Source organism: Coenobita brevimanus, chromosome 106, assembly GCF_032717465.1.
Source record: "Coenobita brevimanus isolate Jiangsu-jjx chromosome 106, ASM3271746v2, whole genome shotgun sequence".
Classification (NCBI taxonomy): domain Eukaryota; kingdom Metazoa; phylum Arthropoda; class Malacostraca; order Decapoda; family Coenobitidae; genus Coenobita; species Coenobita brevimanus.
The window spans coordinates 5,292,582-5,319,170 of NC_137059.1; the positions used below are offsets into that span (position 1 = coordinate 5,292,582).

A 26,589-nucleotide genomic window follows, 5' to 3' on the forward strand; every position below is an offset into this window, starting at 1 on the left:
AAGGATTTATAAAAAATTTTAGGGACTTATTCATAAAGGTCTCAGAGCACTTCTAGGCTATCATGAATCCCGTTCTTTATGTATATGAACTGCCATGACTTTTGATGTGTTTAGCATGAGCCAATAGCATACGGTTATAAAAAAAAGATGCAGTTTAGTTCATCATTTATATTTCATATAACAAATAACAATTGTTATATTGGATGTGGGGTAGCAAGCAGACAGATGCATAAACAAACAATATAAAAAAATTTTAGGGACTTCTTCATAAACGTCTCCGGAACACATCTAGATGATAATGAATGAGTTCAGCATTCTGTAAAATTCTTAAGTAACAATGCTCAGTCCATGGCTCTTAAACATCGCCATTAATTGACTTTTTGTACTTTTCACATTATTATTAATTCTACAGTTCTTTGTGATGTACAATAAAAGAATGCACAAACGGCCATATACTGATATTAGGCTTAAGATAATTAATAATACATCTCCACATTACTTAAATATGACAATAAATCATGTTGACTCGTATTTTTCACAACATTATCAATCACTTCAGTGATAATGAAGGACTTCGAGTGAATTACAATAAAGATATAAGTAAATTGTCAATCTTAAACATAATTTAAACTATGTGGCATCAGGATATTTATATAAAAAGGATTGTTTATTATATTTATTTCAACAACGTTACAAAGACTGTGTGGGAGCCAGTGGTAGATTGGTTAGTATATCCATCTTGTGACTGGTGGAACTTGAGTGCAATTCTTGGGCTTGTTAACTCTTCCATCCCCAATTCCCTGCTTAATACATAATATATAATATAAAACAGCATGTCTGAGAATACAAGGTTAGGCAGGTAGGTTGGCAGGAAGTAGTTAGGTAGGTTGGTGGACTGGTACCTGAGATGACAGGTAGGTAGGTGGACTGGCAGGTAAGATGGTACATAGGTTGGTGGGTGGGTGGCGAAGGAGGTAGGCAGATGGGTGGTAAGATAGGTGTGTGTGTGTGTGTGTGTGTGTGTGTGTGTGTGTGTGTGTGTGTGTGTGTGTGTGTGTGTGTGTGTGTGTGTGGATAGGTAGGAATGTGGGTAGGTATGCAGGGAAGTAGGTATGTAGGTGGGTAAGTAGGAAGGGAGGAAAATGAGTAGGTAACAGGGTAGTTACAAGAGGGGTGGGTGGCTAAGCAGGTAGCAGGAGGATAGGTAAGTAGGTGGGCATGTAATGGATGGGTAGATAATTGGGAGGCAGGTAGGTAGGTAGGAAGGTGGGTAAGTAGGTCTGTAGGTAGGATAGGCAGTTAGGAAGGAAGGTGGTAGGGTAGGTAACCAAATACTTAAGTAGGTAGGTAGGCAAGCAGGTGGGTGGATGGTACTAAGTAGTAAGGAAGGTAGAAGGGTGGAAAGATGGGGTAGCAAGGTAGGTGGATGGGTGGATACGAACTGAAGGTAGGTCTGTGGATGAAAGGTAGGTAAACTAACCTTTCCTAACCTGATCTAAGTTAACCTCTAACCTAGCCTAGCCATATCAATCATTCCTAACCCAACCTAATCTAACATATATCCACTAGCCTAATATAAACTAACTAAATCTTACTTACTGCATCCTAACCTAGTCTTACACAACCTTATCTAGCCAGTGCTATCAAAATTTACTGAACAGATATTACTTTTCTATCATAATCTTCCCCTAAAACACAACCCTTAACAGCCAAAATCCTGACCAGGTCCCCAATTATACTCCTGGATGACTGGAGAATGATACAAGGGTAGGCCAACACATGATCCCTGGACCACCTCTTGAAGCAGCAAAATTTTCATCTCACTCTTGTTCTTCATCTTATTTTGTACTGGTTCCATTGTCTGTCTCCATTTTGCAGCACCTGTGTGAGAAACAGATAATACAAATGAAAAAGGATATCCATTCATGCTCCACTCAGCTACAACCCTTATCTTAGCATGAGCATGGAGATAAAATTAACCTTATCTTAATTGGTCAATGAATGAAGATAAGTTTTTTAAAATGAAATAACACCATACTGAGGCTGGCCATGGTATAGCTGATGTTTTCTATGGACTGGGAGCTAAACCAAGTGCCAAAACCAGCTAATCACTTCCTACTAGCTGCTGAAAACTGATGGGAGAACAGAAATCTAATATAACTATGTTTATAGTTAAGATGTATAATAAGATTTGTAACAACACAATGTGTAATAAGATTCCTAATAAAATGTGAATCTCGGCTCAAAAATCACAAAAAATTATATAAATAATAAAATACAGCACGGTAAAAGAACTCTTCCTGAAAATGTCTGGACTGAGTTTGTGTCTTCCTGAAGGGGCAATATTGGGTTAGATGATGGCTGGTTCGATGGAAAACAATAAAATTAGGCAAGTGGCAGAGCAGAGATGGAAGCATTTATACGATGCTACACTCAACAACAAAAAATCATAAGTTAGTCAACAACTTCCTTCTTTTTGCTTGTGGATCAGAAGTCCACACTGACCCACCAACTTCTGTGACACTAAGACATTTTATAGTCCTGACTGAAACAACCCTTGTATGTATTCAGTATGGATGGTGGATATTTATGTTGATGAGGCGACATGCGAAAATCAATGTGGGTAGCACATAGGAGGACTAGTGAGCCTCATGGAACGGGCTGTGTAGTTTAGTACCAGACACGGATACCGGTATATAATGGTAACCCTTTCACTTCTGACACACTATTTAATCTTATGTATGTGACTGAGAATGACCTTTTGTTAACTGCAGGAAGAGTTGAGATCTAAATGATGCAAACAGAAGCTCAGATATTTGGAACAGTTTAGCAGGGGAGGTGGAGTGAGCAAAGAATATCTGAGTTCTTATAAAGTCATTAATAAAAGCATATGTAAAAACAGGACAACACAGTCCTAGCTCAAATTCTGTATATTATGGTAAATACACTACTCCATCTACTACTTACTGTACTGTATTGCTGTTATAATATGGGGCTGCATTAAAAATAGCACTGTAGGCTTCAACGTACATTATCCTTAGTAATTCATCATGCTTAGTACATCCTGCTAGCCTCTTTTATGTAATTTATGTTTTTTGGCTCTGACATACTGTAGTCTGCATCAATAACAAACATGAGAATACTGAGGTGTAATTTGCAGAATAAACTTTTGAGGAAGAGGTGTTATAAAATCTTCAAACCCACTTTGAATATCTATCTATCTATCTATTGCCAGACGCCTCAATCCCATTTGGGGTGGCCACAAACAAATTGCCTCCAAGTCGCCCTGTCCCCCGCCATTTCACTGCCCTGCTCCCAACTAACACCCCCCTCTCTCATATACCTCTCCACCCCATCCCTCCATCTCATCCTCGGCCTCCCCCTCTCTCTTCCCCCCTCCACCTCACTCACATACACTCTCTTCGTCAGTCTTTCACCCTCCATCCTCTCCACATGGCCAAACCACCTCAGTGTGTTCCTCCTAACACTTCCTATCACATCCACATCCACACCACAACGCTCCTTTATATCCTCATTCGTCAGCCTGTCTCTCCATGTGACTCCACAGGCTCCTCTTAAATAACTCATTTCCACTGCTCTCACTCTTGACTTGTGTCCTTCCAACAACGTCCAAGCTTCACTTCCATATGTTAGAGTTGGTATCACAATACTGTCATGTAGTAACTTTTTCACTTCCATGCTCACTTCCCTGTTTCTTATCACTGCTTTCAAAAAACCAGCAACCTTTCTTCCCTGCTGTACCCTTTCAAGCACTTCACCCTCCAAACCTCCATCCTTACTCATCACACTACCCAAGTACTTAAACGTACTCACATTTTCCAATTCTTCACCATCCAGCCTCGCTGTACATTCACTGACTTCACTTCTCTCAAAGACCATCACTTTACTCTTCCCTACATTCACCTTTAGATTCCGTTTCTTACACACTCTCCCAAACTCATCCACCAAGCCTTGCAGCTCCCCTTCGTCTTCACTCAACAACACAGTACAGTATCATCAGCAAACAACAGTACAGGGAGTTTCCAAACACTTTGAATATGACTCACACAATTACTGTACTAAACTTTCCTCACACATACTGTCCTGCTCTCACACTTACTGTAGTGCCATTACACATACTGTACTGCCCTCATACTTACTGTACAGTGTCTCCATGAGCAGGCCTTGGCATCGTCACTGCAGCCCACCATTCTCTATCATGGACATGGATATGACAGGTGTGCATATCCAGGCAGCTTCCATTCTCCAGGCTTCCTGATGCTGTCACATGAAGGCATCCCTCCCACTAATTCTGTGGACAACAGAATCAGTGAGAAGAACTTCAAAACAGTACATTGCCACATCAGAAAATTATGCTAAGACGATGGATGGACAGAAAATGAATAACAGAAAACACCTTAGAAACAGCTCCTCTGCACAATAATAAGTTATAATTGAGTAAGTCCTATGACACATCTGAAATGTTCTTTTTTTTTCTCCCAGCAGTTTCCTACAAATGCTGAGAAGTAATCTGCAGGTTTTGTAACATGGGCTACCTCAATATAAAGATTCCTTACTTGGACACATGGCATCTATCTATCTATCTATCTACTATCATACATGATCTATGGTACCTCTTACCTGACACTAAATCATGTAAGTCACGTCTGTCCCTCCTCAGTAGTGACTCATCCTCCAGCCTGTAGTCCATTGGGTTCATGTACACATGATCCTGTGGCCATGTCAACCCTTCTCCCATACCATGTCGTTCTCCCCTCCTTCACCCACTTCACCGTCTTGTTCTTCCACCTGAAAAATTATAACAGAATAAGTAAACAGAGAACAAAATAAAGGATAGGGAAAATCTGGAGTGGGAACAAGCAACAATGAACGTGGAACAGATTCATGAACAGAGAGAAAAAAACATGAACACAGAATAAAATAATGAACAAACACAAATTTGGAAGAGAACTTTGCAAAAAATTATGAACAAAGACCATAATAGTCAACAGAAATTTCTGAAAGTAAAAAGAAGTGTGTGTGTGTGTTTTTTTTTTTTTTTATAATGAATGGAGGAAGGAAAAACAAAGGGAAAAAAAAAAAGTCCATGTGCCTAAAGGCATCCTCCATTCATAAAATATTTATAACAACTGGATTAAAATTGAAGTGTATTAAATGTTTGTGGGAAACAACTCCCAGGATGTGAATTCCAGAAGGTAGTGGTTCTGGGGATAAATGAATTTTGATAAGCAGGGGTTCTGCATTGCAGGGGAGAGAGTGAGAGTTCATGGGCGCTCCCAGCTGCCCGAGTATTTCAGGAGAAAATGTGAAGGGGAGGCACAACTGAAGCCAGTTCGTCACAGCAATTACAGTAAAAATATCGATAAAATAATGCTAAAGAAGCAACATCTCTATGTACTGATAATGGAAGAAGGTCCTGAGTAATGGCAGGATTATTGATGAATCTAATGGCTTTATTCTGAAATTTGTCCAACTGCCTCAATGCAACCGCCCCACATCCACTCCACAGTGGTGAACAGTACCATATTCGATCTGAGAACGCACATGACTTTTGTATATTGTGGCCATCTGCTCGTCAGTGAAGAACTCATGAACTCTGCACATAAGTCCCAATTTTTTAGAAGCATTCTTAGCAAGGGATTTAACATAAGCTGTCCAGCTTAGGTTGGGGTTTAGAGTAACACCTAGGATATCAATTGTAGTGGATATGGGAATATTGGCATCATTTAAAATTATGTGAGAGTCTGAGGAATTCTTTCTGTTGGAGAAATTAATGCATTTAGTTTTCTGAGCATTAAATGAGACCAGATTTGATAGTCCCCATTGATTAATTTTAGAAAGGTCCTGGTTCAGGGAAAGTGCTGTGTTTATTTGGGAATTTATAATACCTATCAATCTCTATCTATAGCCAGACGCCTCAATCCCGTTCAGGGTGGCCACAAACAAATCGCATCCCCGTCGCCCTGTCCCCCGCCATTTCACTGCCCAGCTTTCAACTCACACCTCCCTCTCTCATATACCTCTCCACCCCATCCCTCCATCTCATCCTCGGCCTCCCCCTCCCTCCACCTCACTCACATACACTCTCTTTGTCAGTCTCTCACCCTCCATCCTCTCCACATGGCCAAACCACCTCAGTGTATTCCTCCTAACACTTCCTATCACATCCACATCCACACCACAATGCTCCTTTATATCCTCATTTGTCAGCCTGTCTCTCCATGTGACTCCACAGGCTCCTCTTAAATAACTCATTTCCACTGCTCTCACTCTTGACTTGTGCCCTTCCAACAACGTCCAAGCTTCACTTCCATATGTTAGAGTTGGTATCACAATACAGTACTGGTACTGTCATGTAGTAGCTTTTTCACTTCCATGCTCACTTCCCTGTTTCTTATCACTGCTTTCAAAGAACCAGCAACCTTTCTTCCCTGCTGTACCTTTTCAAGCACTTCACCCTCCAAACCTCCATCCTTACTCATCACACTACCCAAGTACTTAAACGTACCCGGTACTCATATTTTCCAATTCCTCACCATCCAACCTCGCTGTATATTCACTGACTTCACCTCTCTCAAAGACTATCACTTTACTCTTCCCTACATTTACCTTTAGATTCCGTTTTGTACACACTCTACCAAACTCATCCACCAAGCCTTGCAGCTCCCCTTCGTCTTCACTCAACAACAAAGTATCATCTGCAAACAACAGTACAGGGAGTTTCCAAACACTACCCTCTCTCATCAGGACCACTCCAACATCCACTATCCTACCTTGTACCTCTTTTATTACCCCATCCATGTACAGATTGAACAACCATGGAGACATGACACATCCCTGTTTCAACCCAACCTTCAAAGAGAAAAATTCACTCAGTTCACCATCCACACGCACAGCAGCCTTAGTACCATCATACATACTCTTCACAGCATTCAACAACTTCCCATCTACTCCATATATTCTTAATACTTTCCACAATCCTTGTCTATCCACCCTGTCATATGCTTTCTCCAAATCCATGAAAGCTGCATACAACTTCTTTCCCTTCTCTAGAAACTTTTCCACTAAAGATCTAAGAATGAATATCTGATCTACACAACCTCTTCCCTTCCCTTTTTAATATCAAATTGTGTGAAGGAGGTACTAAATGTGAAAGAACTATGAAGGGTCGAGTCATCAGCATAAAAGTGTATTGGGTTGTGAGGTAGCCTACATGATACTGAGGCCAGTCAATCATAATCAGGTGCATTTAAGGGTAGATGACCAGCCTGCTCTCCCTGGTGGCATTACATGATCAAAATACCTCCAGCCACCTTTTGGGATCACACCTATGCAAGAGCATCACTTCAACTGGAGGTGTTCTGACCACTTAACCAACAGAATAATGAAATTTTGAGAAGGAACAAGGAACTAGGAACATATGCAGGAAACAGAACATGTGGAGAGGATGAGGCCATGTGGAGAGGATGGAGGGTGAAAGACTGACGAAGAGAGTGTATGTGAGTGAGGTGGAGGGTGGAAGAGGGAGGGGGAGACCGAGGATGAGATGGAGGGATGGGGTGGAGAGGTATATGAGAGAGGGGGGTGTGAGTTGGAAGCAGGGTAGTGAAATGGCGGGGGACAGGGCGACTTGGAGGCGATTTGTTTGTGGCCACCCCAAACGGGATTGAGGCGTCTGGCAATAGATAGATAGATAGATAGAACATGTTAATCCTTTCAAAATGATGATGCCTGATAGTTTTAAAAATTGACATCCATGTTCTCCATAATTACCAACATACCCACCACATCAAATATGGTACATCCCATATAAAAGACCTCACTAACACCTACTTAAAAAAAAATAAAAAATGCTGTTAATTGTGAGCAAGTAAAAAAAAAAAAAAAATCATTCAACGTAAATGATCCTCACGTTCTCACAAATGCCATCCTTAACGATTAATCACTTAATATCTGCCTCACATGACTGGCAGCTTTCACTCTCTGTTAGTGAAGCCTGTTTATTTTCACTGTGAGGACAAGTATCACTGCTCTAAGGTCAATGTCTTGCCAAGAATGTATTTTACCTACTGCTAATTTATATATGGCTCCTTGTCATATATTACTCATTTCTGCTTGGTTTCTGGTGACATTGCTCCACAGACTGTTGGGGCTTCTAATGAGGTATATTTAAGAAGTATCAGAAAAATTTGTTCCCCACAGGAGTGTTGTTCTGATCTCCTTGGGCACACCATCAGTATCCTTGTTTTTACACTTAATGATTATTCTCTTGGCCATGATAATAATAGCTTAGCATATAAATGCCGGCTTGTCATGCCTGTGGTGTATATAAACTATTATCTGGCCATAATACTGACAGATATATCAGCTTATGATCGAGGGTGCTCCTTCCGAGTGGCTACCTCTTTCTGACACCTCCCTCACTGACAGTTCCTTTACCCTACCTTGCAAATAATACCTTAGCATATAAATACCAAATTCTCTTACCTGTGGTTTGTATAAGGCCCTGTCCTCTGCCATATTCACCAGAAATAAAGCTTGAGGTTGGAGCGTCCTTCTGTATCACCCTCCGCCTACCGCTCTCCATCTCTCTCGTAAAGCGCTTAAATTAAGTCGCACTGGCACAAATCCATCATAAGAAGATCAGTTCATTTGCCATATTGTTGCTAAACACACCCATTTGAGTAAGAATGCACGTATGGCCCCACTATTTGCTGGAGAACATATGAGAACGGGACCAAGGCAGGACCTGGCAGGTGTTTGTTTTGATTGAGATCAAAGGAGCCGCCAGCACCCTTCGTCAACTACACTCTGGTATGACATTATTATAACGAAGACATCCTTCATTGCACATTATGAGGGTCACTTCACTTACACTACCACCACCAAATAACTCAAAGGGCACCAAAAAATGACCGTAGTCCTAGGATATGCTATTAAAACTAGGAGAAGGGCGACGTCGTCGGCCATACTGGATAGGAAACAGAGGAAAGCGGGAATTTCGAACGAATATATGGTTCACGAAATTCCAGATGCGATGGATTTTTTTCTTCATTCCTTGCATGCACACAGGGAAAGCTTTACAACATCTTCAGTTTGAATGTTAGACTCCTCAGTCACCTAATAGGGACACAACAAGCGTCCACAAAAATTAATTCCACCAATTGAATGAGGTTTCTTACCTGCAAGAGTTCCTTGTCTTAACTAAAGCTTCAATTTTATGAGACGAAACAGCTGAAATTTAGATTACATTATATTTTTGCACTGTTCATCGATTTTGTACTATTATGATCAATTTTGTGTCTGGAATATGTACCAATTATCGGGTGGTTACGTCGTGTAATCAAACTGGAGAATACGAACATTCTTAAAGCACATTAAGTGACGTGACTGAATTAGTCCCACCAAAATATGGGGTCCTTTCATAAAATTTCTTTTGCAAAAGAACGTTGGTCTGTACCTTTAATTTCACTTATGCAGTTATCAAGCACTTCACATCCAAACCAGGGTGAAAATTTAACTGAAAATACCACCATACAGACAGATTTCGGATGACAATTCACTTTTACAGAGACAAATTACCGTAAAGGAGGAATAAGATCTTTCATGAATACAGTCCGGAATCGTAATTCCTCCACACGCTTACCAGATCACAGCAGCCTCGGGACCCTGGACCTGATAAATTCTGAGATACGAGAAACATGAAAATTGCCTAAAATGGTTTGAATTTGGTGTTTGTCATTAATACTTAGAAAACAAGAACAAAAAATATAGGAGAAACTAGATATTCTGGCTATTTTTGTTCATCAAAAGAGCGATATCAAACGATAGAGATACAGTCACTGTTGGCAATATTGATCAGACTCATATATTTGCTTTATATAAACTTATTAAAACATGAATGCGAAAGCTGAGTGATTGAAGAACTGTAAAGACCATATCCCCAACCCCCAGTACCAATGAAAGAATTCTAGAAGATAGATTAATGAAAATATCGTCATTTTTAAGTTGGCCACCGAGGTGAGAGCAGGGCAGCCTCCTCGCTCCTGTTGGTGGCAAAACCTATAGTCACCATGGCAACATACTCGTGGTGTTGTCGGCATGGGAGGCTTTCTAGTGCCTCTTCCTTAGTTGTTACTGTTGCACATACCACGTTTTTATTGTCGCCTGCGGTATATTTGCAATCTATGTCCATATTGATGTGTACCAGAGAATATTATAGTGACCTAGACAAATTCAGCACTAAGCTGCTCTAATGCCTCCCAGTCCACTGAGAATAACATTTTGCTATACTTACTAGCAATTTTCCCCTGCACATCAGAGTTTAATATCCACCTCTGTACCATACAAACAGGTGTGTCTCTCCCAGGGGCTGGTGTCTGGAAGGGTAGGTTGATGGGCTGATGGGTGGGGTGGGTAGGCGGGTAGACAGGCTGGATGGGTGGAATGGGTGGGCAGGTAGGATGGCAGAGTGGGTGACTGAGTGGGTAGATAGATGGGGTGCGTGGAGTGGGTGAGGGGGTGGGGTAGGGGAAGAGGGTGGGGTGAATAAGTGGGAAGCAGGGTAGGGTGGGTGGGTGGGTGTGAGGAGTCGGTGGGGTAGGTTGGTCAGGTGGGTGGGGTGGGCGGGTGTGAGAGGTGGGAGGATGGGATGGGCAGATGGGTGGGGTGGGTGGGTCTGAGAAGTGGGAGGATGGGGTGGACAGATTGGTGGGTTGGATGGGTCTGGTGGATGGGTGGGGTTTTATGGTGTGTGGATGGGGTGGGTCAATGAGTGGGTTTGTGGTTGGATGAGTGGGCTTTGTGGATGGATGTGTGGCTTTCCAGGGGACAAGGTAGGAGACAGGCTTACTACAGCTGGTGAGTGGATGGGTATATAGGTTGACAGGTTGGGAAAGTGGGTCCAGAAGTTTAATAAAATAAATACTGATGAAATAGGTACATGAAGGGATACCTCTCGGGGAAAATTTGTCCAAGTGGAAACAGCTCCAATGGGTTTTAAAAGGTCCATGGAGGAAATCGGTCCATGGGGGAAAAACAGGTCCATGTGGGGGTCTGGTGTGTCCTCATGTGAAGAAAATAGGTCCATGTGGGGTTTTAGTGTATTTATATGGGAAGAAAATAGGTCCATGTGGGGTTTTAGTGTATTTATATGGGAAGAAAATAGGTCCATTGAGGGAAAATTAAATCCATGAGGAAAATAGGTCCATGGGAAACAAAGTACTGGAGGAAAAATAGGCTATGGAGGAAAAGACAGCTTCCATAAGTAAAACAGGTCCATGGTTAAATAGGTCCGTGATGAAAATGAGTCCATGGAGGAAATAGGTCCATAGGGGCAAAGTAGGTTGATGGGGTATAATAGGCCCATGGGAAAATAGGTCTAAGGGGAAAATAAATCCACAGGGAAAAATAAATCCATGGGGAAAAATAAATCCACGGGGAAAAATAAATCCATGGGGAAAAATAAATCCACGGGGAAAAATAAATCCACGGGGAAAAATAAATCCACGGGGAAACATGGTACAAAGGGCCATGGATAACTGTACTAAACTTATGACTCTCCCGCTTGTACTATGGAAACAGTCTTTGAAGATAATATGGTGGATTTATCGTCATTTTTAAGTTGGCCACCGAGAAGAGAGGATTGCAGTCTCTCTCTCTCTCTCTCTCTCTCTCTCTCTCTCTCTCTCTCTCTGCCGTCCAGTGATCTCCATGGCAACGCAGACGCGGGGGAGGGGCTTAGTGTTTTCTTTGGTTTAGGAAGCTTTCTATGCTCTTTTCACTTTAACTTGGCCTAAAATTGTTATCTCTTCATCTTGTGACGACAGATTAACACTAGAATATGATGCGAGTCACGAAGAAGTGCTATGGAGAGGATGTAGTGCCGTATCATTGCCCTCTCCTGCCACTGAGTTACCTGAAATAAGCTAGAATAGGATGAAAATCTTGGCCCAGCTAAGGTAAACAGAGTATACCACCTTTTCTTGGCGATTTGTTTCTGTATCTGGTATGTTAATATGTTCTACGTTATACACCCAATATATTTTCAGATTACAAGGCCACATTCAACACTGAATAGACTGGTAAGTTGTATAGTCCTTTCATTTTAACTTGGCAAGATTTTCTTCGTTTTACAGAAATTTGCCCGTAAATCAGTTATACAAAAAGACAAAATTACGGCTCTGTATCCTTTCTATAGCACTTCCTCGTGATTAGCGCCTCAGTCCAGTAGGCGCATCTAGACCACCACACCAGCTAAGCGCGTCACACGGACATCCACTGTTCCTGGCCTTCAAATAGTCAAGGAAGTGGGTCTTCAAGGATACGCTCATGCAGGTTTTGCATGAGAGTATCCTTGAAGATGAAAAGATACCGTCAAACAAAAGCATGATGCAAAATGAAAACATGCCTCCAGAAAGCCCAGCCAGGCACATGACTCGTAGGTCCATCACTGGCTCTTGCCTGGAAGGTTACCCCAATTGCTGCCAGACTTAAGGCCCGAGCACCATGTAGCTGTAGCCAAATGAAAGACATGATAACCCGTATGAAAATTTACAGGCGTCCTCTAAATGACCATCAAAAACTATATATCTTCATACGCTTTCGCCCACTCGGTTTTAATAATAAGGCTCTGACTCTATAAACATTAGATATCACTTAAACATGTATATACACATCTCATGAGGCGTAACATTTAACCCAACCACAGGACCTGGAGCGGTGGTGTCTTCGTCGTGGGTCTACCCCCCAAAGGCTGTCGAAGAGAAAAGGACAGCATGGGGGCCAAACCACCGCATACCCCCCCTGCCCCTCACCGGGCTCGAGTACCTGGGAGTAGCCTCGGTCGCCCGGGCAAGTACCACATCTCCCAACACAACACACACAACAACACCGTTTTTTCTACACCGAGAAATGACTCCCCGGCTGTCAGTTCTCGACGACTTCTTCTAGCCGGGGACATTGAGAGCAATCCAGGACCCACCAACAAATACGTATGTCCAACATGCTCAAAACCTATCACGTCGACCCGACAGACAAAGGGTTCATTTTAGTGCAATTCCTGCAAGAACTGGACCCATTACACCTGCACAACACTTGCATCCAGAAAACATTACACAAACACCTGGACCTGCTCCTTATGCTCCTTCCCCCCACCCACCAACCCCCGTACCAATCCTACTCCTACTTCCTTCACACCTCCACAGCCAAACCCACCGATCCTTCCCACACCATCCAGTCCCCCAGCTCCTACCATTCCAACCCATCCTAATCCACCTCAACCCTTACCTCCATCACAACCTCCTCCTACCCCTTCCCCTCCACCCACACCATCTCCCCCCCCCCCCACGCTGCAGCAGCCAACACACATTGCACACATAACATAAACATCCTTCAGTTAAACATAGATGGCATAAACACCAAAAAACAAGAACTCACACAATTCATCAAACAACAGAACATACACATTGCCATCTTACAAGAAACAAAACTACACAGAACACAGAAAACACCGACATTTCATAACTTCACCACCATTCGACAAGACCGGGCCGACGGCGGTGGCGGTGGACTCATCACCCTGGTACACAAATCCATCAACTTTGCAGATACCAGTGCACACACAAAGTCACTTCTCCCCCCACATGACACCACAACAGAAATACAATCAGTTAAAATACGCAGTGGTAACAAATCACACATAACAATCGCTAACACATACATTCCCCCCCCAATCGTCCCCCACAGTACCACACAATTACTCTCCACAGATACACCACATCACTAACATACCCAACATCATCCTGGGTGGTGATTTCAACGACAAGTCGTCGGCCTGGCATGTCAACAACCCTGACACAGACAGAGGGCTGGTACTACAATCCCAGACAGATCATCTTTTCATACTGAACAATCTAGACCAACATACCCATATCCCACACCAAGCCCTCTTCCTCCCATCATCTCCAGACATCACCTTTTGCTCCCCAAACCACGCCCCCACTACATCATGGAGAGTGGTCAAAACCCTAGGTTCTGATCACCTCCCAATCATCATCACTACCAAAACCAGAATCACCCCAGCTGGCCACAAACACACATACACTAATTATAAGACAGCCAACTGGGAGGCCTTTGTAACTGAAACAGAACAACATTTCGAAACACTAAACAGTACACCCATCACAAACATCAACACCGCTGTGCACACTTTCAATACAATTATACAAAACGCAGACAAGTTAATGAAATGAAATGAGAGTACCGTTAAGTCTTTGTTTTGTTGATTTTAAAAAGGCTTTTGATAGTGTTTCGAGAGAGTCTATGGGGAAGATCATGAGACATTATGGAATACCAGAGGAGTTTGTGAGGGTCATTATGAACATGCATGAGGACACATTTTGTAAAGTGATGGTTGATGGTTGTCTGAGTGATTCGTTTGAAGTCAAGTCCGGAGTAATTCAAGGTGGTGTTCTATCGCCTTTACTATTTATATTGGTCATTGATTACATTATGAAACGTGTTGGAACAGAAACCGGTGCAGGTATACTTTGGGGAGAGAACAGGAAACTTTTGGATTTAGATTATGCAGATGATATAGTTTTGATTTGTGATGGGCCAGAAGAGATGCAGAGAGTGTTGGACTGTTTGGTGAGTGAAGGTCGCAAGGTGGGTTTGGTTATTAATTGTGGAAAAACTGAAATAATCAATATGAATATGGAAAATGCGCAGGAATGTGTAATTGGAGGTATGGTTGTAAAGCAAGTTGATAGGTTTAAATATTTAGGTACTTATTTAGCCAAGGATGGTTCTTTGAACCTTGAATTCGAGGAAAGGTTAAAGAAGGCTAATCAGGCAATGGGAATGCTTAAAAATATTTGGAATAATAACAATTTCTCTGTGCATACAAAAATCAAACTTTATAAGGTAATGGTTAGGAGTATCTTAATTTATGGACACGAGTCTTGGTACAGCACAGTGACTATGGAAAATAAATTCTTGGTGTTTGAAAATAAAGCACTTAGAAGAATATTAGGAGTTAAGTGGTGGGAAAGGATACCAAATAGTAGAATTAGAGAAATAACGGGAGTGCAGCCGATCGATGAATATGTTAGATTCTCACGATGGAAGTGGCTAGGACATGTGTATAGGAGACAGGGAATAGTACGAGGTACACCAGGGTGGGTGGCACCTGGTAGGAGAGGTAGAGGAAGGCCAAAAGAGACGTGGGTGAGGACAATGAGACGGGAAGCTGGAGATGAGTGTTGGGGAGATCTTGAGGAGTTAGCACAAGATAGGATGTGGTGGTGTGAGTTCATCGAGGCCCTATGCATCCCCGAGGGTGCCACAGGAAATGATTGATTGATTGATTGCAGACAAAAGACACATCCCTAGAGGCAACAGAAAGAGACAACCCCAACTTCACAAGGCCTCATCAGACAACGGGACACACTGCGACAACCAACACCCCATACACAAGACACCGTACAACAAATACAAGAACTCAACACTCAAATAAACAATAAAATATCAGAACAGCAAACACTAAACTGGAAAAGTTACCTCCAAACACTTGACCACAAAACAAACATCAGCAAACTCTACAAAACACTAAACATCATCACACTTTCCAGCTGCAACACCACACAGTCACATGCTGCCATCACAACAACAGACACCATACCCTCAAACAAACAACAAACAAACACTCTCATCAATCACTTTTCACAAGTCAGCCATCTAAACCCACATCCCGAAGACCGACGTATCATCCGACGTAAGAGAAAGTTCCCCACAGACCCAGACTACGCACCTTTCACTTACAACCAGACGAAACACATCATTAACAACCTCAAGCACTCATCTGCCTGTGGACCAGACAACATAAGCAACATTCACCTTAAACACCTTGGACCACAAGGCATACAAGCACTCACCAACATATCAAACTACAGCTACTCACACAACATAATACTCAACATCTGGAAGCATGGCATTATCATCACTATCCCTAAACCCAACAAAGAGCCTACCGGTACGTTAACCTCCTCACACCGCCCCATCACACTCCTCTGCACCCCCTCTAAAGTCACTGAACGACTTGTACTACAACTAGTCACAACTCACATTCCCCTAGCCCAATCACAACATGGCTTTAGGCCTCTACACTCCACAAACACCCTTCTTACAGACCCTACACAGAGAGTTTTCTATGGTATGAATTCAGCTAGGCCACCACACAGAACACTCCTAATCACACTAGACATCAGCAAAGCTTTTGATGCCATCCCCCGCCACAAACTCACAAACAAAATACTCAACACAAACATGCACAATAACACAAAATGATGGCTGGTTTAGCAGGCAGATGTGCACACGTAACATTTGCCGGTCAGTCTTCTAACATCAGAAACTTCACAAACAGCGTCCCCCAAAGATCCTTTTTGTCCCCTACACTCTTTAACCTATACATGCACGACATACCCACACCCCACACACCACAGATACACATAGCTTCCTATGCAGATGATATAACATTTACCTGTACGCACCAAAACGCAAACACAGCTGCACACATCATTCAACCTTACCTAAACACACTACACGAATGGTTCACCACAAACAGGCTCAAAATAGCCCCAGCCAAATCTACAGTGACCCTTCTCACAAACTGGACAGCAGAACACAGTCACATCCCACACCTTACCATAAACAACACTCCCCTACCACACACACACACACACACACACACACACACACACACAAAATCCTTGGTGTAACATACAATACGTCAATGTCATTTAAACAACACATCACAATAAAATAACACCAAGATTCAATGCTTTGAGGTCACTTGCCCATACAACATTCGGACACAACAAAGAAACCACCACCACAGTATACAAACAATACATACGTTCAGTGATGAATTATGCAAGCCTTGCCTGGGCTTCTAACCTCCCCAAAACACACTACAACACTCTACAGACCATACAGAACAAGGCCCTAAAAATAATCACAGGCTGCACAGCAACTACACCCACAGACCACCTACATCAAGAAACCAAAGCCCTCAAAGTCAAGGATCACCTAGACATGAAAGGCACCCAGTTTCTTGCTGCAGCCTCCACAAATCCACAACATCCACTATATTACATGGCAGCACATCCACCCACACCAAGGAACATCAAAACAACACCTGGCACACGATACCATGCACAAATACTGTCATCTCTCCCCCCTCGCCCACCTCAGACCAGCTTCCAGAAGCATATCCACACGCAGATCACTCGCCGCTCCATTCAGTCACTTAAAGACAACACACAGCTGCATGCACGACCTCCTGACATCCACCCTTCTGAATCCTATCTCCCTCGTTGAGGACAGGGTCCACCTGGCCAGGCTGAGACGTGGGCACCATCCAGCCCTCATAAGCTACCAGAAGAGGCTAGATGACTCCGTCGCTGATGCCTGTCCAGGATGCAACACAGCACCCCATACTATTAAGCACATTATGGAAGACTGCATTGCATACAATCACCTACGCCAGCAACACAACATACACTCTTTGAGATTCTGTGGGAAAGCCTGGTCTCGGCCATGGCCTTCCTAAGGGACTCGGGGCTGTTCGGCGAGACTGCCTAGGGAACAACTACTTCTACTACCCAACCACATCCAGGTACTGTACATTCTTCCCTCCTCCCCAACCCATCACTGCATATTTGGTTACCATATATAATTTTTTTGACAATTTTGTTCAGGAGAAAATGTATATAAGGGTTATAAGTGAAAAATAAATTCAAAATTCCTCTATATCAATGGGTGATCTTTCTATGACCACCTGGGTAACGTATGATTAAACTGAACAGAAAGATGAGATGAAGAAAATGCTTGGCTTTTAAGTTTTCTATTCTCTTCGTGCAATGGTATTAACACAGGAGCTTTGTTATGGTTACTTCCTTATCTTATTCCAGGATAAAACTTGTACCTAGAATAATAACCATCCCAGTTCTTTTACAGCACTGGAATACTTAAGACTTTACTTTGTACCCCTTATTTCCTGACAAATTCTTCCAGATAGAACTTGCGTGAGGTTTAATATGAGGTAGAAATGAGTCTCCATGGTTACTAGTCAAATCAGTCCTCCAGTCTGACTTCATTTGGCCATCAGCTGAGCTAAGAGGGGTTAGGAAGCTGTCACGTGATAAATCTATTAAATGAACGCCCTTGAGAGTTAAAAAAAAAAAAAAAATAGGCGTAGGACTGACTGTTTACATATGAAAGCTATGGTAAGGGTGCAAATCTCCGTTGGACACTATTTTCTTGCCAGTAAGGATTTTGTTAGGATTAGGGTAAGTTAGGTGTTTGTTAGGGCTAAGTTAGGTTAGGTTAGTCTATTAGGGCTGAGTTAGGGTAGTTAGGTTCCATTTGATTTGTCTGCTGTGGCTTGGTTTGGATGGTCTGTTAGGGTTTAGGTTAGGTTTGGTTGGTCTGTTAGCATTAAATGGGTCTGACGTGGTTAGGTTAGTTAATTTAGCCTAGGCAAGTCTGTTAGGGTTAGGTTTTGTTAGTCTGCTAAGTTTGGGTTAGGTTAGACTGTTAGTGATACATAAGGTTAAGCTGATCTGTTAGAATTAGATTAGATTGTTAGTCCGCGTTAGGTTAGCTTAGGTTAATGTTATGGTTAGAGTGTTAATTTATTCTGTTAGGGTCAGGTCAGGCTAGATTATATTAGTGTGCTAGGGCTTGGTTGCTGCGTTAGTTTTGGGGGGTTAGTATCGTGGCATATTTATTTATTTTGCAGGAAAGGCAAGGAACTCAGCGTGTACAATCCCCCTAATGCCTCCAGTTCATCCTAGGAAAATATAAGTTCCGACAGGGCGCAAGTCCGAAAAACCCGCCATGGGAATCTTGCTTATTTATTGTACTTTTACTAAACAGCTACTTCTTGATCGGTAGCTATTTTTATTATACTAGAATTGTAATTTATGTTGCCACTGTATAGTTAATAGCTGCAACTCTAGAGCTATCTGAGCGTGAACCCAGTGGAATGTTGGTTGGTTTCCCTCCCTTGCAGGTCACTACCCTCTTTACGGGGAACAGGGAGGGAGTTGAGGGAGTTTGTATAACCAGGCATCAGACCTGACCGGTTATATAAATACCGCCGCGAGAAGGCGTCCCTTTCCAGTACCTGTTGCCACCGTAAATACTGTACATATGGCGAGTTTTCTGAGAGGAGCCTGTGGAGTCACATGGAGAGACAGACTGGCAAATGAGGATGTAAAAGAGCGTTGTGGTGTGGATGTAGATGTGATAGGAAGCGTTAGGCGAAACACTCTGAGGTGGTTTGACCATGTGGAGAGGATGGAGAGTGGGAGACTGACGAGGAGAGTGTATGTGAGTGAGGTGGAGGGGGAGAGAGGGAGGGGGAGGCCCATGAGATGAAGGTATGGAGTGGAGAAGTATTTGTGAGAGGGGGATGTGAATTGGGAGCAGGGCAATGAAATGGCGGAGGACAGGGCGACGTGAAGGCGATTTGTTTGTGGCTACCCCGCATGGGATTAAGGCGTCTGGCAATAGGTAGATAGACAGACAGACTGGTATTGCTGAGTAAGGCCCCACATGTTTAAATTAGGTAATGATACGGTTTTTATCACATGTCATAACAGTACAAGAATGACTGCCACACCAGTTACAATATCAATTCTTACTTATCCAGTATTAACTGGTATATGGATGAGGAGCAAATCGTAGATAAAAGATAATATCAAGTGTTTTATTCATACCTGTACAACAAGAATGTCCAGCGTACCCTCTACCACTGCTGACCTTGGCAACTGATAAGGTATCTTTAGCGTCAACAGGATAACACTTCATAAGTAAAGATATAATAATGCAAGTTGTGATGTGTTGTTTTCACCTCATAAAGCCGTTGCTGTCATTTTTTCTGGCCATCTTTGTTCAGTCGTACTGAAAGAACTGTCTGCATGGCGTCCTTACTCAGAATAACATATCCATCATCATTATTATCATCATCATTAGCATTTTCTCTGACATCTTCCTCCATCCTGGGAAACTTCCGGCAGGGGATGGCCCTGACAGCAACATTCTGTCGTCACATACCTCCCTCACTCTCTGAGACACTCCTCTTCCTCTTCCTCTTCCTACTCTCACCAATAAACTGTTTCACTTACTTCTTCTATTCCACATATGATCTGATTCTCTGCCTAAAGATGATTCATTCTGATATGATGGGTCAGGGAGGAAGTAATGAGCATGCCCCAAGTACGAATGAAATGTAGTGGAGTAGTGGGCCAAATTTTGTCCTTATCTGTACATTTAGGTTGAAAACTTCCGTACTGCATCATCTCACTTGAGAACATGTCTACACCCGTGAAAACTCTCCTTACATTCAGCGCCTTGATGACATATATACTGAACAGTCAGGGGTGACATGAAACAATCTCTCCGACACCTGTATTAATACTAAAGGTAACGGCCATGCCACGTTGAGTACACCGCTTCCCGTCCGATCAGCGAAGTTAAGCAACGTTGGGTCTGGTTAGTACTTGGATGGGTGACCGCCTGGGAACACCAGATGCTGTTGGCATCCCTACATGTCAAGTGGGGTTGGTGGAGGATTAGTGCCCCTCCCTGTAAAACAATTAACTCTAAGCCCTTGACCACCCCGTTTGGGATACATGGCGTCTGGCAATGGATGGATGGATGGAACACAGAGCTGCTTCCTCACCTTCACACATGCGATACTACCCTAATAAGAGGATTTTACTACCATCAACAAACTTCCTTCTACACCATATATACCAAATACAATCCATTATCCCTCCCTATCCTCCCCCAAGGAAATTGATGTACAAACTGGACTCCATACCTTCTTTACCCCCGCACAGTTGCTGCCTTTGTACAGGGCTCGTATTCGCCCCTGTGTAAGTATAATTCATGTACAGGAGTCTTCCCACACACAACTCTTCTAAATAGGGTAGAGTCAAAACCTTTTCATCTCATCAACTCCCCTCCTCTTACTGACCCCCTTCTCTCTCTCTCTCTCTCTCTCTCTCTCTCTCTCTCTCTCTCTCTCTCTCAGGAAAGTAACAACCGGAACTACCCATGACAGTAAATAAAAAACACGCCACCAGGAAACAATAAAATCAACTACACATGGGCAAGTTACCGGCAAAAAGTATAATTTCCTGCTCACCAAATACAACACTTCTTAGCTCTGAATACTTCCCTGTACTATTCAAAGAAGCATCAACCACTATGAGTAACAAATCAGGAAAACCCAACATTGACCCAAGATATACCAAGCTCTTTTTTTCTCCTTGAAGTCCCGTCTAAAAGAAAATCTGTATCGTCCACATCAGTATGGGTTCCGAAGGGCAAGAAGTACTATTGCAGCCACATCTATAGCCGTTGAAAAAAATATATATATATATATATATATATATATATATATATATATATATATATATATATATATATATATATAGCAGCCTTCATCCAGTGCAAAGAATAAAATGTAAAATTATCCACGAAGACATTAGCAAGGCTTTTTGTCTGGTCTGGGAAAAAATGTCTCCAATACAAACTACTACATTTGGATATCCCAGAAATAACAAAAACGCTGCTTAGTAAATTCCTCGCTTTCCATACAGCCGCTATTGCTGTTGGCTAGGCAACCTTACCAAACTTCCCCTTGTTGAGCTTTTATCACGGTACGGTGTCTTATCACGGCCACCCTGTTTATCACGTATACAGTTGAAAAGCCAGCGCCAGAGGTGAACAGGTGTATGGACACACACACACACACACACACACACACACACACACACACACACACACACACACATTGTTGTATGAAATGACACTGTACACGAACATGACTGACTGAATGGGAGGCAGTGAGACCTGACAGATTCGAAATAACAAGCAGATTAATTTATACCTGTAGCACTAAGAAAATCAGGCCAGACAGAGGGAAGTTTTATACCATACTCCAGCAAAAAAAAAAAAAAAAAAAAGTATAATAGGAAGCCCCACACCACGGAATGATAGTGCAGCAGAATATCCCAAGAAAGAATGATGCTCACTGATCTTAGAAAATGTTGTCATGTTTCGGAAATACTTGAACTCTGCTTAGTAAAAACCACGATACTGCTTCTTCTGTATTATTCTTTTGTACTAACACACATGGCCTCAAGGCACAAATTTTGCATCTGCAGAGAGTGCGTAATAAAACCCGACACCAAGATATGCTACCAATCAGAGGTACCCATACGCTGGCGACATCACAGAACAACACTCCCTATTGTGAGCCAGGTATTTAGCACCTACTTATAAGGAAAGGGGCTTCCAGTAAATGGGAAATGTTTAAAGTTTACGACAATAGAAATTTCAGTCCTATTCAAGAACTAGACAAAAGCACGAACATGCAACATAACTGGTTAGCTTGTAACCAAAAACACTTAGGGAATCACTACCAGTTGCTGTTGTTGTTACGTAACTCAGGTCTATCTGGCCGAGATGACTCTTGTGGGGCCGTCTTACATATACAGTACTTACATCATGTAGGAAGCCGGCGTCCCTTTGTGATAGGCAGCACCTCACCAGGGTCGGACCAGGGTTCTCTCTAGGGCGAAATTCAGGGAAGTACGAGGAAGTCTGGCTCCCAATCCCAGGTGGACGCGGCAGCCGCTCATCCTGGGTTCACAGTGTCACCACGTTTAGGCTCCTCCAGCCCAGCACTAAAACAGGGATATAATGACTAAACACTAGATCTTGTTGTTGTTGTTGTTATTGATGTTAATCCCAGGTTCATCTGGACGTGAACCCAGTGAACTGTAGAACGCCGGCCCTTTCAACTGGTCTCGCTCAGAAATTTTGTACTGTATTATGTTGAAGGACTGTGTATCTTGTGAAAGTGTGTTGCATGAGATAACTGTAATGGTTTAGTGAGGGATGCACTGCAGTGTATTTGTGAGATGTATTTTGAGTTGGTATTGTTGCCAGGATGTGTGGTGACAACAACGAGTCTGTCAAGGTGTTCTGGTGTCTCTGTAGGCCAGAGGTGTCAAACTGGTGGCCCGCGGGCAACATGTGGCCCTTAAAGAGTAAAAGAGTGGTCCGCGATGGCTTAAGAAAAATTGAGAAATAACAAACGCAAAATCACCTAAAATTTGTCATGTTATCGACTGAACAAATATTATATACAGCACTGTGTGGACATGTTTGTTGATACTCTGAGTGATGAAAATACCATTTGAATAATTTATTGGTGAACAAATGTCACCAAACTTTTATTTAAATTTTATCAATAACTTGAAGCAGCAGCCAATGCCACTGCAGAGGTTAGAAGGCGTACCGAACTTCTCAGAACGTTTGATTAGGCTGCGGCTTTGTCCTATTAAATATTATCCCGGTATTATCTCATTTCAACAAGTTTCCAATTTTCTACCTCAAATTTGAAACTGGCATGCACTTTCAAGTAATACTGTATAGTACAGTGTGGAAATATAGTCCACTAATCTGATGAAAATCTGCAAACAGTGTCATATTCTAATAAATTCGGATGAAGTGCAAAATATAAACACGCTGGTCCAGGCTCCCAGGGATATACGTACAACAAATTTGGGTGAGTTGATGCTTGCGCAACCATTATTATCCTATAATTAAACCTTGAGGTGTAAACCATGCTTGTTTTTAAACAGTATATATCTCACATCACTATGTACTCTTTTTATATACCTACGCTGATTTCGAAAAGGTTAGGTGGACTTAGCTCTCAGACCATCAACAAAACTGAAGTGTGGCCCTTGGGAAGGTTTGACACCACTGCTCTAGGCTGAGTAGTTTCTAAGGGGTGGATGTCTGGCAGAGATTCATGAAGGATGCTGTTTGGCTGGAGGTTTGGGACAGTTATGGTGGTTATGTGTTTCTGTGCAGTATATGCTTGTAAAGTGTAGTGCTGACTGGTCCGGGTGGAGGACGATGGATATTACTGAGGTTATCTTTGTAGTGTTGAGTGGTTGTTCGATTTTTGTTTATTTGTGGACGGGGTGATGCAACATACAGCCACATTGACGGGATGAATCTTGAGGTGATGCGAGGAAGTGTGTGCCTACCATATATCATTCTTGACTGGAAGTATTTTTGTTTCTTGACGTAGGTGATCTGTACTGGTGGTTTCAGTGCATCCTGTTTTTCTTGCAGATGGCTTTGTTTTGAGTTTTTGAAGCATATCTATATTTGTAATGGTTAAATTTGGGACTCAGCTTAACCTAGGTTAATTAAGTGTTGTTCTAATGAATTGTTTATAGACGGTTAAGCTCCATTCTGTTTTCCAACGGTAGTGCTTGTGAGTGTTTTCAAGGCGTGGAGTTTAGGAGATGCCTTTGTACTGTTATTGCTTTTATGTTGAGAAGTCACGTGGTTAAAGAGAGTAACTTGAGGATGTATTTGAGACTCCTGTCTGTCTGTAGTCAGGAGGGTAATGGTTGGTTTGTGTGGTGAGGCACTTATTCGGTTTTCGTCATAATCAGTGTTCTAGTGTGCTGGTGTATCAGAATGTAGCTTTGTTGGTCAATTTTTACACGTTACCCTCATCCGATTTTCGACTTTTCGTTAACATTTTCTAGTAGAACTGGTCATTCTAAGAATCTTTTCTTCTATGACATTTCTCTCGCAAATTGATAATAAACGAGTTACACGCGATTTACTTCCACCAATCACAATCACAGACGAGCGCGCGCTCTGTCCGCTCACCCGCTCACATCTGAAAGTTTGTCCCGGAAGACCAAACTTTACACGTACTCCTCATTTTTACACGTTGCCCTCATCCGATTTTTTCATCCAACCTGAGTGTTTCCTGTTGTTTTTGGTATGATTCGATCGATTTTGACCTTCGTTTCTATCGCAAGTCGCTAGTTTTTGTTGAACGCCACTAGCGACTTCCGGTGGAAAGGACCGGTCCAAATCAACAAAAATCACACCAAAAACAACCGAAAACACTCAGGTTGGATGTTTGTTATCACTTGAAATGTATTTTTTTTGCGGTTCTTCCCCCTCCCCCAGGAATACTGGGGGACCTGTGGGAAACCGGGGTGTTGGGTGGGGGAAAAACGCAAAAGTGAGTGATTTCCTACTGGAACTGTTATCAAAATCAAATGAAAAACACTAAAATCCTTCGGAAGAAAATAATTTTAAGCTTCTTAGGGAGTTCGTGTTTCCTAACTGGGGGGCTTCGCCCCCTAGACCCCCCAACCCTGGCCGTGCTTCCTAACTGGGGGGCTTCGCCCCCCAGACCCCCCATGACATTAACCAAACCTCATCTAACCTAACCTAACCGAGTGTAAATAAGAAACAATGCATTTACCTAGCAGTTTACAGTTCCTCGTCTGCATCTGAAGAGCCGTCTGTAGCTGTAAACGGCAACTGGTGGCGGGCGACAGTGCAACAGTCTGATCCTCACGTAAAATGAGACTTTTGTCTTGATTTGGGTACTTTGTTTCTGTTGAAGGTAAAACACCATGCAATCGCACAAAGCCTACAGTTTTATCTTCTTGCTGGTAGACCTGTGTAAAGTTTGGTCTTCGGGGACAAACTTTCAAATGTGAGCGGGTGAGCGGACAGAGCGCGCGCTCGTCTGTGATTGTGATTGGTGGAAGTAACTCGTTTATTATCAATTTGCGAGAGAAATGTCATAGAAGAAAAGATTCTTAGAATGACCAGTTCTACTAGAAAATATTAACGAAAAGTCGAAAATCGGATGAGGGTAACGTGTAAAGTTTGACCGCTTTGTTTAGTATACCACAACACAGACACGATAATACACGCACCCTTACACCTAGCTCACTGGGTGATATATACTCGTAAACAACGTGTCATGGAAATTAATTTAACACCCATTGTGAAAATATAGTTGACTATACATAATACTCTAACAGTGCCTTTTTGTTCTCCTTACTGTACCGTCTCAGTCCAACCTCTTTCCTCCCTTCCCTCTGAATCCAAGACAGACAGACAGATAGATAGATAGGTAGATAGATAGATGGATCGAGAAAAAGATTGGTAGAGAGAAAGGGGAGGTAGCGTCCTGCCATTGGGTAGGGTAGGGGTCGAGGGTGGAGGGGTTGCAGTAAATGGTCTCCCTTAGCGACTAAGCAGGACGTGAGGTTATCAAGGTCGGATATTGAGGTCACTGATGTTGCCGGCTGTCTTCATTACTTACTTCTTATATACCATGACGTTTTATTTACTTATTTATTCATTTATGCATGTATGTGTGTATGTAGGCTATTATTTTTATTCTTGCACTCGATACTGCGAATTGTTACGTATCTGTCTTTCTTTTAATAATATCTGGATTATATTGAGGATCATCAGGGGAACAAGTGATTAGCATCTGGGTCAAAGGCAAGGTCAAAGTTCCTCCCTTTGACTTACTGCATAATTCTTAGCCATGCATTCCCTGAGTGGTCCTTCTTGTTTATTATCTTCTTGCTGCCACCAGACGACTTTAGTCAGGGTGGGTAAGCAGCTCTGTGGTGAAAG

The 26,589-nt window shown here is 42.5% G+C and overlaps 1 non-coding gene across 1 annotated transcript; it reads left to right on the forward strand.

Annotated features, from left to right (window-relative positions):
- Window positions 1-20,510: 20,510 nt before the first annotated feature.
- Window positions 20,511-20,629, forward strand: LOC145416556 (5S ribosomal RNA). Its single transcript, XR_013900288.1, has one exon. It is a non-coding gene; the product is annotated as a 5S ribosomal RNA (ribosomal RNA).
- The last annotated feature ends 5,960 nt before the right edge of the window (window positions 20,630-26,589 follow it).